This window comes from Molossus molossus, unplaced genomic scaffold, assembly GCF_014108415.1.
Source record: "Molossus molossus isolate mMolMol1 unplaced genomic scaffold, mMolMol1.p scaffold_m16_p_2, whole genome shotgun sequence".
NCBI classification, from domain to species: Eukaryota; Metazoa; Chordata; class Mammalia; order Chiroptera; family Molossidae; genus Molossus; species Molossus molossus.
In genome coordinates, this window is record NW_023425355.1 from 25,104,238 (window position 1) to 25,118,114 (window position 13,877).

The window sequence follows — 13,877 nt, forward strand, 5'->3', positions numbered from 1 at the left end:
AAGATTAAAAAACAGGAAGAGAGCTTAAGAGAATTGTGGGACAACTGGAAACGGAATAATATTCGTATCATAGGAGTCCCTGAAGAAGAGGAAAGTAAGCGAGGGCTGGAGAATATATTCAAAGAAATAGTGACAGAAAACTTCCCTAATTTGGTGAAGGAAGAAGGCATTCAAGTTCAAGAAGCTCAGAGAGCCCCAAGTAAGAAGAACCCAAACAGGCCCACACACAGACACATAGTAATCAAACTTCCAAAAATGAAAGACAAAGAGAGAATCCTAAAAGCAGCAAAAGATAAGCAACAGGTTACCTACAAAGGAAACCCCATAAGGCTCTCAGCTGACTTTTCACAAGAAACACTACAGTCTCAAAGGGAATGGCATGAAGTAATCAAGGTCATGAAAAACAAGGATCTGAATCCAAGACTACTCTATCCAGCAAGGCTATCATTCAAAATAGAAGGTCAAATAAAGAGCTTCCCAGACAAAAAAAAGGCTAAGGGAATACATTAGAACCAAACCAGCACTGCAAGAAATGTTAAAAGGACTTCTGTAATTACCAAGAGAAATGGGAAGGAAAATAGAACCACACTAAACAAAAATGGCAATAAATAAGTACATATCAATAACCACCTTAAATGTAAATGGACTGAATGCTCCCATAAAAAGACACAGAGTAGCTGATTGGATAAGAAAGCTTGACTCATCTATATGGTGTTTACAAGAGACCCACCTCACAACAAAAGACTCACATAGATTGAAAGTAAAGGGATGGAAAAAAATCTTTCAAGCAAATAGAAAATAAAAAAAAAGCTGGGGTAGTAATACTTATATCTGATAAAATACACTTCATATTGAAGGCCATAACTAGAGACAAAGAAGGCCACTACATAATATTGAAAGAATCTATCCAACAGGAAGATATAACCTTGATAAACATATATGCACCCAATATAGGAGCACCAAAATATATTGAAAAACTATTGGAGGACTTCAAAGGAGAAATCGATAGCAATCCAATCATAGCAGGGGACTTCAACACCCCACTCACATCACTGGATAGATCCTCTAGACAAAAAATTAGCAAGGAAACAGAGACTCTAAATGAAGCACTATACCAAATGTATTTAATAGATATCTACAGAGAACTACACCCCAAAACTACAGAATTCACATTCTTCTCAAGTGCACATGGAACATTCTCAAAGATAGACCACATGTTAGGGCACAAACTAAGTCTCTACAAGTTCAAGAAGATTGAAATTATAACAAGCATCTTTTCAGACCACAATGGTATGAAACTAGAAATCATTTGCAAGAAGAACATACAAAGACATTTTAACACATGGAAGCTAAATAGAATGTTATTAAACAATGAATGGGTCACCGAGGAGATCAAGGAAGAAATCAAAAACTTCCTGGAAACCAATGAAAATGAGGACACAACAATACAAAATCTATGGGATGCAGCAAAAGCAGTTCTGAGAGGGAAGTTCATAGCACTACAGGCCTACCTCAAAAAAGAAGAAAAATATCTAATAGACTACCTAACCGCACAACTTAAAGAACTAGAGAGTAAACAAAAAGAAAACCCCAGAGCAAGTAGAAGAAATTAAATAGTAAGGATCAGAGCAGAAGTAAACGACATAGAGACCAAAAAAACAATCCAGAGGATCAATAAAAAAAAGAGCTGCTTTTTCGAAAAGATAAACAAAATTGATGGACCCTTATCTAGACTCACCAAGAAACAAAGAGAGAGAACACAAATACATAAAATCAGATATTAAACAGGAGAGATAACAACTGACACCACAGAAATACAAAAGATCGTTAACAACTACTATGAACAATTATACAGCAACAAATTCGAAAATCTAAGCGAAATGGACAAATTTCTAGAAACACATAGTCTCCCAAAACTGGATCAGAAAGAAATTGAAAACTTGAACAGACCAATAACAACAGAAGAAATTGATGATGTAATCAAGACTCTTCCAGCAAACAAAAGCCCAGGCCCAGATGGCTTCACGGGGGAGTTTTACCAAACATTCAAAGAAGAACTAATACCCATTCTCCTCAAACTATTTCAAAAAATTCAAGAAGAAGGAAGACTTCCAAACTCGTTCTATTAAACCAGCATAATTCTGATTCCAAAACCAGAAAAAGACACAACAAAGAAAGAAAACTACAGGCCAATATCCCTGATGAACATAGATGCCAAAATCCTGAACAAAATACTAGCAAATCGAATCCAGCAATACACCAGAAAAAGTATCCACCATGACCATGTGGGATTCATCCCAGGGATGCAAGGCTCGTACAATATTCACAAATCCATAAATGTGATACACCACATAAATAAATTGAAGAATAAAAACCACATGATCATATCAATAGATGCTGAAAAAGCCTTTGACAAAATCTAGCATCCATTTCTGGTAAAAACGCTCAGCAGTGTGGGAATAGAGAGATCATACCTAGACATAATAAAAGCCATATATGAAAGACCTACAGCCAACATCATACTCAATGGGCAAAAACTAAAAGCATTTCCCTTAAGAATAGGAACAAGGCAAGGATGCCCACTTTCGCCACTCCTATTTCACATAGTACTGGAAGTCTTAGCCACAGGAATCAGACAGGAAGAAAAAATAAAAGGGATCCAAATTGGAAAGGAGGAAATAAAATTGTCATTATTTGCAGATGACATGATACTGCACATAGAAAACCCCAAAGACTCCACCAAAAGCTTACTAGACTCAATAAATGAATTTGGCAAAGTAGCAGGATACAAAATTAACGTCAAGAAATCGATGGCATTCTTATACACCAATGATGAACTCACAGAAAGAGAAACTAAGCAAACAATCCCATTTACCATTGCGGCAAAAAAATTAAGATACCTAGGAATAAACTTAACCAAAGAAATAAAGGACCTATTCGCAGAAAACTACAGGTCTTTGAAAAAAGAAATAGAGCAAGATGTAAAAAAGTGGAAGCACATACTCTGTTCATGGATTGGGAGAATTAACATCATTAAAATGTCCATATTACCCAAAGCAATCTATAGATTCAACGCAATCCCCATCAAAATACCAACGGCATACTTCACAGAATTAGAACAATTACTTCAAAAGTTCATATGGAACCAAAAAAGGCCTCGAATAGCCACAGCAATCTTGCAAAGGAAGAACAAAGTTGGAGGGATCACAATATCAGATTTCAGGTTATACTACAAAGCCACCATAATCAAAACAGCCTGGTACTGGCACAAGAACAGGTATACAGACCAGTGGAACAGAATTGAGAATCCAGAAATGAACCCAAGACAATTTGCTCAATTAATATTTGACAAAGGTGGCAAGAGCATACAGTGGAGTAAAGACAGCCTCTTTAATAAATGGTGCTGGGAAAATTGGACAGCTACTTGCCGAAAAATGAAACTAGACCATCAACTTACACCCTACACCAAAATAAACTCAAAATGGATAAAAGACTTAAATGTAACTCATGAATCCATAAAAATTCTAGAGGAGACTGTGGGCAACAAAATCTCAGACATCATACGCAGCAGAATTTTTACTGACACATCACCTAAGGCAATAGAAACAAAGGAGAAAATGAACACATGGGACTACATCAAACTCAAAAGCTTCTGCACAGCGAAAGATACAATTATCAAAACAGAAAGGCTACTTACTGTATGGGAGAGCGTAACTGCCAATAATATATCAGATAAGGGGTTAATTTCCAATACATATAGAGTGCTCATACAACTCCACAAAAGGAAGACAAAGAATCCAATTAAAAAATGGGCAGAGGAACTAAATAGACACCTCTCCAAACAGGACATACCAATGGCTAAGAGACATATGAAGAAATGTTCATCATCACTAATCATCAGAGAGATGCAAATCAAAACAACAATGAGGTATCACCTCACACCTGTCAGAATGGCCGCCATCAACAAATCATCAAACAAGAAGTGATGGCGAGGGTGTGGAGAAAAGGGGACTCTAGTACACTGTTGATGGGAATGCAGACTGGTGCAGCCACTATGGAAAACAATATGGTGTCACCTCAAAAAATTAAAAATTGATCTCCCATTTGACTCAGTGATCCCACTTCTAGGAATATACCCTACGAAGCATAAAACACCAATCAGAAAGAATATATGTACCCCCATCTTTGTAGCAGCATTATTTACAATCGCTAAGATCTGGAAACAGCCCAAGTGCCCATCAGTAGACGAATGGATCAAAAAGCTGTGGTACATATACACAATGGAGTACTACGCAGCGGTAAGAAAGAAAGATCTCTTATCCTTTGAGACTACATGGAGGGACCTGGAAAGTATTATCCTACGTGAAACAAGCCAAACAGAGAAAGACAAATTTCATATGATCTCACTGATTTGTGGAATATAGTGAACATAACAGTTTGAGGAATGGGGTAGCCCCAGAGACGCAGAAGCGGGGTACAGACTGACAATCCCCTAAGGAGTGGGGAGGTGGGAGAGGGATGAACCACAGAACTTATACGCGTGTTTGAATGAACAGTGGACATGGACAACAATCTGGGGAAGGGGCAGGGAGGGAAGGGGGAGGGGGGAATCAGTGGGGGGAAAAAAGTGGAATCATCTGTAACAAAAATTAATCAATAAAAAAATAAAAAATAAATAAATAAATAAATAAATAAATAAATAAATAAATTTAAAAAAAAAACTTAAAAATTGAACCTCCATTTGTGCTAGTGATCCCACTTCTAGGAATATACCCTAAGAAGCCTGAAACACCAATCAGGAAGAATATATGTACCCCCATGTTCATAGCAGCACTATTTACAATAGCTAAGATCTGGAAACAGCCCAAGTGTCCATCAGTAGACGAATGGATAAAAAAGCTGTGGTACATATACACAATGGAGTACTATGCAGCGGTAAGAAAGAAAGATCTCTTATTCTTTGAGACGACATGGAGGGACCTGGAAAGTATTATCCTAAGTGAAAGAAGCCAAGCAGAAAAAGACAAATACCACATGATCTCACTTATATACGGAATATAATGAACATAACAGTCTGAGGAATACAGTAGACCCAGAAACATGGAAGTAGGGCACAGACTGACATCCCTCAGAAGAGGGGGTGGGGGAGTGGGAAGAGATAAACAACAGAAGTTATATGCATGTATGCATGACCAATGGACATGGACAACTAAGCCGGGGACGGGGCAGGAGTGGGGTGGGGAGGGGAGTGCCAATGGGTTAAAAAGGTAAAATATCTGTAACAAAAAAATTAATAAAAAATAAAAAAAACTGCTATAATAATCATGAGAAACAGGAAGAAAATAGAACCACACTAAATAGAGAAATGGCAATAAAGAAGCACATATTAATAATCACCTTAAATGTATTGGATTGAATGCTCCAATAAATAGACACAGAGTAGCTGATTCGATAAGAAAGCATGACTCATCTATATGTTGTTTACAAGAGACGCACATCCCTACAAAAGACTCACATGGATTGAAAGTGAAGGGATGGAAAAAGATCTTCCAAGCAAACAAAAAGGAAAAAAAGACTGGGGCAGCAATACTCATATCTGATAAAGTAGATTTCAAAATGAAGGCCATAACTAGAGACAAAGAAGGCCACTACATAATATTGAAAGGATCTATCCAACAGGAAGATATTACCTTGGTAAATATATATGCACCCCATATAGGAGCACCAAAATATATTAAAAATCTTTTGGAAAGCTTCAAAGGAGAAATCGATATCAATACAATCATAGCACGGAATTTCAACACACTGCTGACATCACTGGAATGATCCACTAGACAGAAATTCAGCAAGGAAACAGAGACTCTAAATGATGCACTAGACCAAATGGATTTAATGGATATCTACAGAGAATTACACCTCAAAACTGCAGAATTTACATTCTTCTCAAGTACACGTGGTACATTCTCAAAGATAGACCACATGTTAGGGCACAAACTAAGACTCTAGAAGATCAAGAAGATTGAAATCCTATCAAGCATCTTCTCAGATCCAATGGCATGAAACTAGAAATCAATTGCAACAAGAACATGCAAAGACATTTGAACACAGGGTGGCTAAATAGTATGTCATTTAAAAATGAATGGGTTACCAAGGAGATCAAGGAAGAAATTAAAAACTTCCCGGAAACTAAAAAAATTAACACACAACAACAAAATTTATGGGATGCATCGAAAGCAGTTCTTAGAGGGAAGTTCATAGCACTACAGGCCTACCTCAAGAAACAAGAAAAATCTGTTATAGACTCTAACCTCACAACATAAAGAACTAAAAAGTAAAAACAAACAAACAACAACTAAAAACAACCAGAGCAAGTAGAAGAAAGGATATAGTAAAGATCATTGCAGAAATAAATGACATGGAGACCAAAGACAATTCAAAAGATTAATGAAACAAAGAGCTGGTCCTTTGAAAAGATAAACAAGATTGATGGACCCTTAGCTAGACTCACGTAGAAACAAAGAGAGAGAACCCAAATACACAAAATCAGAAATGAAAGAGGAGCAATAATAACTGACACCACAGAAATATAACAGATTGTTAACAAATATTATGATCAATAATACGGCAACAAATTTGACAATCTAAGTTAAATGGAGAAATTTTAGAAACAAATAGTCTCCCAAAACTGGACCGAGAAGAGATAGAAAACTTGAAAAGACCAATAACACCTAAGGAAATTGAAGACGTAATGAAGTCTCTCCCCGCAAGCAAAAGCCCAGGCCTGGAAGGCTTCAAGGGGTAGTGCTACCAAACATTCAAAGAAGAACTAACACCCATTCTCCTCAAACTATTTCAAAAAATTCAATAAGGAAGACTTCCAAACTCGTTTTATGAGGCCAGCATAATTCTAATTCCAAAACAAGAAAAAGTCACTATAAAAAAAGATAACTACAGGCCAGTATCCCTGAGGAAAATAGATGCCAAAATCCTGAACAAAATACTAGCAAATCAGATCCAGCAATACATCAAAAAATTATTCACCATGACCAAGTGGAATTCATCCCAAGGATGCAAGGCTGGTACAATATTCACAAATCAATAACTGTGATACACCACATAAATTAAATGAATAATAAAAATCACATGATCATATCAATAGATGCAGAAAAAGCCTTCGACATATTCTAGCACTTATTTCTGATAAAAAAGGCTCAGCAATCTGGGAATAGAGGGATCATATCTCAACATAATAAAGGCCATATATGAAAGACCGACAGCCAATATCATACTCAATGGGCAAAAACTAAAAGCATTTCCCTTAAGAATGAAACAAGAGAGGGATGCCCGCTGTCACCACTCTTATTTAACATAGTACTGGAAGTCTTAGCCACAGTAATCAGACAGCAAGGAGAAATAAAAGTGATCCAAATTGGAAAGGAGGAAGTGAAACTGTCATTGTTCACAGATGACATGATAGTATACGTAGAAAACCCCAAAGACTCCATAAAAAATTTACTAGAGTTAATAAATAAATTTGGCAAAGTAGCAGAATACAAAATTAAGGTCAAGAAATCGATGGCATTCTTATACACCAATGATGAACTCACAGAAAGAGAAACTAAGAAAACAATCCCATTTACCAGCGCTGCAAAAAAATTAAGATACCAAGGAATAAACTTAACCAAAGCAATAAAGAACCTCTTCACAGAAACATACAGGTCATTGAAAAAATAAATAAATAAAGGAAGATATAAAAAAGTGGAAGCAGATACCTTGTTCATATATTGGAAGAATTAACATCATTAACATCATTAATGATTAACATCATTAAAATGTCCATACTACCCAAAGCAATCTATAGATTCAATGCAATCCCCGTCAAAATACCAATGACATACTTCCCAGAACTAGAACAAATAGTTCAAAAGTTCATATGGAACCAAAAAAGACCCCCAATAGCCACAGCAATCTTGAAAAGAAAGAACAAAGTTGGAGGGATCACATTACCAGATTTCAGGTTATACTACAAAGCCACTGTAATCAAAACAGCCTGGTACTGGCACAAGAACAGGCGTATAGACCAGTGGAACAGTACAGGGAACTCAGAAATAGACCCAAGGCAATATGCTCAATTAATATTTGACAAAGGTGGCAAGAGCATACAGTGGAGTAAAGACAGCCTCTTTAATAAATGGAAAATTGGACAGTTACATGCAGAATAATGAAACTAGACCATCAACTTACACCATACACAAGGTTACACTCAAAATGAATACAAGACTTAAATGTGACTCATGAATCCATTAAAATCATAGAAGAAACTGTAGGCAACAAAATTTCAGAAGTCATACGCAGCAGAATTTTCACTGATACATCACCTAAGGCAACAGAAACAAAGGAAAAAACACATGGGACTACATCAAACTCAAAAGCTTCTGCACAGCAAAAGATACAATCATCAAAATGAAAAGGCAACCCACTATATGGGAGAGCATAATTCTCAATGATATTTCAGATAAGGGGTTAATTTCCAAAATATATAGAGAGTGCCCATACAACTCAACTGAAGGAAGACAAAGAACCCAATTAAAAAATGGGCAGAGGAACTAAATAGACATCTTTCCAAACAGGACATAGAAATGGCTAATAGATATATAAAGAAATGCTCAATATCACTAGTCATCAGAGATTTGCAAATTAAAACAACAATGAGGTATCACCTCACACCTGTCAGAATGGCCGCCATCTACAAATTATCAAACGACAAGTGTTGGCGAGGGTGTAGAGAAAAGGGGACTCTAGTACACTGCTGGTGGGAAAGCAGACTGGTGCAGCCACTGTGGAAAACAATATTGTGTTACGTCAAAATATAAAAATTGAACTTTCAGTTGACCCAGTCATCCCACTTCATACCCTAAGAAGCCTGAAACACCAATCAGAGAGAATATATGTACCCCCATGTTTGTAGCAGCACTATTTACAATAGCTAAGATCTGGAAACAGCCCAAATGTCCAACGGTAGAAGAATGGATAAAAAGCTATGGTACATATACACAATGGAGTACTATGTGGGGTGTCAATGGGGTAAAAAAAAGGAGAAACATCTCTAACAAAAATAAAATTTTAAAAAAAAGAAAGAAAGAAAGATCTCTTATTCTTTGAGATGACATGGAGGGACCTGGAAAGTATTATCCTAAGGGAAACAAGCCAAACAGAGAAAGACAAGTATCATGTGATCTCACTTATTCGTGGAATATAATGAACATAACAGTCTGAGGAATGGGGTAGTCACAGAGATGTGGAAGTGGGGTACAGACTGACAATCTCCAAAAGAGGGTGTCGGGGGGAGAGATAAACCACAGAACTTATATGCATGTATGCATGAACAATGGACATGGACAACAAAGCTTGGGATAGGGCAGGGAGGGAGGGGGAGGGGGGAATCAGTGGGGGAAAAGGAGAAACATCTGTAACAAAAATCAATAAATTAATTAATAAAAAAATTTAAAAATAAGTTAAGTTCAAATTGACCTTCTCCCTTTAAAAATAAAGACAATTGTTTTTAATACCTTGAAAATTTTGTTTGGCACCCAAACGACATCTTAAGTTGATACATTTATCTAAATCCTCTTTTTTGAAACTTTCAGAGACCAATTATATATGCTTTCTATTAATTCTGCGTAGTTTTATAGACAGATTTTTAAAATTGTGCATATAAAAGATTAATTTAGAAGTATCAAATGATCCTCATCTCAGCCATGCTCTTGTAGGAGTATTCATGGCAACCTGACTTTTGTGTGGTTTGTCAGCCTCAGAGGCCAAATTTTCCATGTTAATTTTAGTTTTTCTTTGAGATCTGTAGAGTCTGAAAAAACTTCTAGGAAAAACTATCTTGTACATGCCCATCTCCGGAAGAACCAAATGTGGTAGATATCCCTGTTGGACTGCTTCATGCCCTAGAGAAAATGTTTTTCTCAGGCAGTCCAGGAACATTCTTAGTCACCTAATAATATCCAAGCTTGGGCTGCGAAAGCCTGTGTCTTTTTTCTTTCAGAGCTTCATTTAACCAGCAAAGATTTTACAACTCAGAGTAAGCAATTCACTAAAAAGATAAAATTAAAAGCAGCCATCTGTTTTTCCTCTCCTTTCCCTGGATTGCCTCAACTCTTATCCACCTTGAGGATTGTCTAGAAACAGCTCAGATAAATTCAGGACAAGCTACCTAAAGCAGGGAGTCTGGGATTCTAAGAGGAAAAGCACCCAAATTTACCCAAGGTATACAAGGAAGCCAATGAGGCACAAACGGCCCCTGCTGACACCTAGTATCAGGTCTGGGTTTGAAAGGTCGTCCTGGGTGGGCTTCTTCAGAATCCTGCCAACTATGCCAAATAAATGTCAGTGTAAGAAACATTAAAATATATAGGGAATATTTATAAGAGTTTATTTGAGCCAAACTGATGACATGTCTGGAAGCAATATCTCTAATGTTCTAGAGAATAATAGTTTTGTATTTTTTTATACATTTGGAATTAAGGAGGGAACATATGGTGATTATATAAAGGTGGGAGAATACAAGGCTATGAAATGTCTATGCAGTGGTTCTCAACCTGTGGGTCGCGACCTCTTTGGGGGTAGAACGACCATTTCACAGTGGTCGCCTAAGACATAACAGTAGCAAAATCACAGTTATGAAGTGGCAACGAAAATAATTTTATGGTTGGGGATCACCACAACATGAGGAACTGTATTTAAGGCTCACGGCATTAGGAAGTTTGAGAACCACTGGATTACAGGATAGTTAACACGATTTTGTGTTCCCTTGAATGTGATTATGGCTCCAAAGGTCTGGAAATGAGTATTAATTCTGGTTTTTCAAAAGTGTGTTAACCTAGATGTGCAAGAACTGTGGACAGAGCTTTGCTTAAAAAAAGATAAACCTTTCATAGGCCTGGGGTGTGACTATCCACTATGTCCTGCTGAGTTAGAAATTTATGATCAGATCATCCTCTGAGGTTATATTAGGTCACTGAATTTGTCAGATTTATTACAGAGTCTCTTTTTATTCACATTTTTTATAATGGCTTCTCATTTTATTTTTAATTTATCTTTATTGTTAAAAGTACTACAGATGTCCCCCGTTTTTTCCCTCATTAACACCCACCACCCCTCTCCCAACCCCCCCCACCCACTCCCATCTTCACCACACTATTGTTTGTGTCCATTGGTTATGCATATAAGTTCTTTGGTTTATCTCTTCCCACTCTTGCCCTCTGCCCCAAGTTTTGTCAGTCTGCTCCCTACTTCCATGTCTCTGGATCTATTTTGTTTGTCAGTTTATCTTGCTCATTATATTCCACATATAAGTGTGACCATGTGATACTTGTCTTTCTCTGACTGGCTTATTTCACTTAGCATAATGTTCTTCAGATCCCTCTATGTTGTCTCAAAGGGTAAGAGATCTTTCTTATAGTTGCATAGTACTCCATTGTGTAAATGTACCACAGCTTTTTTTTTTCTTTCATTTTTTGTTCAGATAGGGTGGGAGGAAGAGAGAGAGAGAGAAACATCAACGTGAAAGGTACACATCGAGTGGCTGCCACCCGCACGACCCAACCAGGGCCGGGGACAAACTGCAACCGAGATACGTGCCCTTAGCGGGAACCGAACCCGGGTCTCTCTGGACTGCAGGCTGACAATCTAGTCGCCGAGCCAATCCGGCCAGGGCTACCACAGCTTTTTTATCCATTCGTCTACTGATGGACACTTGGGCTGTTTCCAGATCTTAGCAGTTGTAAATAGAGCTGCCATGAACATAGGGTTATATATATTCTTTCTGATTGATGTTTCAGGATTCTTAGGAAATATTCTCAAAAGTGGACTGTTGGATCAATTTCTTTCTTTTTTTTTTTTTATCCTCACCTGAGGACATTTTTCCATTTTTTGTTCAGGTAGAGTGGGGGGGAGAGAGAGGAACAGAGAGAGAGAGAGAAACATCGATGTGAAAGGGACACATTGAGTGGTTGCCACCCGCACAACCGACCAGGGCCGGGGACAAACTGCAACTGAGGTACATGCCCTTAGTGAGAACCGAACCCGGGTCTCTCAGGACCGCAGGCTGACGCTCTAACCGCTGAGCAAAACCGGCCAGGGCTGGATCAATTTCTTAACAACACTTAAAACATTTCTAACTACTAAGGAAGAATCCCTTGATGCTCTCCTTGGCCTCTTCCCATTCTCATGTTAATTAACCTAATGTTTTTATTATCATCTATAAGAGCCAGGAAGGGAAGCTGAGACAGCAAATTAGATAAAGTTTTCCAAACTACTTTTTTTTTTTTTTTAATTAAGAGAATTCTTAAGGCTAGTTATTTATGTGTATCTACTTTTTACAGTTGGTCTTTTGATAAATATTTATAAAATAGATGTTGAGATGAGAGTTTACTAAAATGTTTCCAATTTAGAAATCTTTAATCTCAATAGTGACTCAAACCAATAAACATTTTTATGGCTTAATCAAGGAAATAAGAGGCATCCACAAGAGAGTGCAAAAGATGCAGCCTTCATAAAATCTCAAATTTCACTCCCAGCATTAGAAACAGGCATTCCAAAACACAGTGAAAGGTGAAAGTCAGTGGTTCATGGGGCATGGCATGCTAAATAGCAATCTCAGATCGTGAATAAAGAAAAAAATGGGCTATTTAAAGAAAAGGGGATGGGGTGGGGATATCCAAAGGGAAGGGCTACACATTACTGAGCCAAGGGACATTGGGTCCATGATGGCAGCCCCTAGGAGCTGGAGTTTTATATGCATCCACTGGTGGGAAGCTTTTGTCAGTCATTAGGTTTAAGTTCTTGGTTGGAGGGTTTGGGCAGGGGTTTGGGTCTACAGGAGTGCGGATATGCAATTGGGTGCTTCTTTGATTCCTTGTCTGGTGGCATTTCTTATCCAGCCAGTTCTCCTGGAAGTTTGGTCTTTGTTCTCCTAGGGTAGGGAGGCTTGCAAAATGGCCATTGGGAATTATATTGCCTGTGTGAGTCCTAACACTCAGGGTTTCATGTGTTTTCCCCTATTTCAAACAAAATAGGGTAAGTTACCAAGCCAAAAGTTCACCCATATTTTTAGATTCTAAGCTCATATCTACAGCCTTCTTGGCTTTCCACCAGGTGCATGTGCATCCTCCAGCTGGTGGAAAACAAGAACATTAAGGAGGCTTATTTTTATCATCTGGGAAGAAAAGAGCTAAAAATACCCATGAGTACCCATATCAAATAACCAAGAGTGCTAAGCCCAAGGAACTAGTTACACAAATATTTTCTCCTGCAAATCTAAATTTAGAAAGAGGAAAAATGATTCTCACTATTTTTCCTTACACCTCAACCCAACAACAGAGATCTGAGATGTTGGACATCTTGAGAACTTTTAGTTTTTTCTACTTTGTTTCAGATGTTCCAGGATTCCTTTATCTGCAGCAATCTCAAAGCAAACAGTGTCAGTGTCCAGCCACTCAAGTCTCCTGGTGACCTTGACAATTATAGGGGTGAAAAAATAATTTTTATTTGACTCCTGAATGGCCTAATAATCAAATTGGCTGAGACAGATTAACATGAGAAAGTAACCAAATTTATTGCATATGTACACATGAGGGTTCCATGAGAATATGGGACCCAAAGACAAATCAGATAGTTGAGGCTTACAGGCCATCTTGAGCTAAGGAGAAAGGCAAGGTTGTAGTTTGGGACTTCAAAGGACAGGAAGGCAATTCACATGGAGATGAAAAACCAAATGTTTGGTAAACAAAGCCGGCCAATTTTAACAATGGAACACAGAGAGCACTTTGATCAAACAGGCCTTGCCAGGTTCCCCCTGTCTATCACAC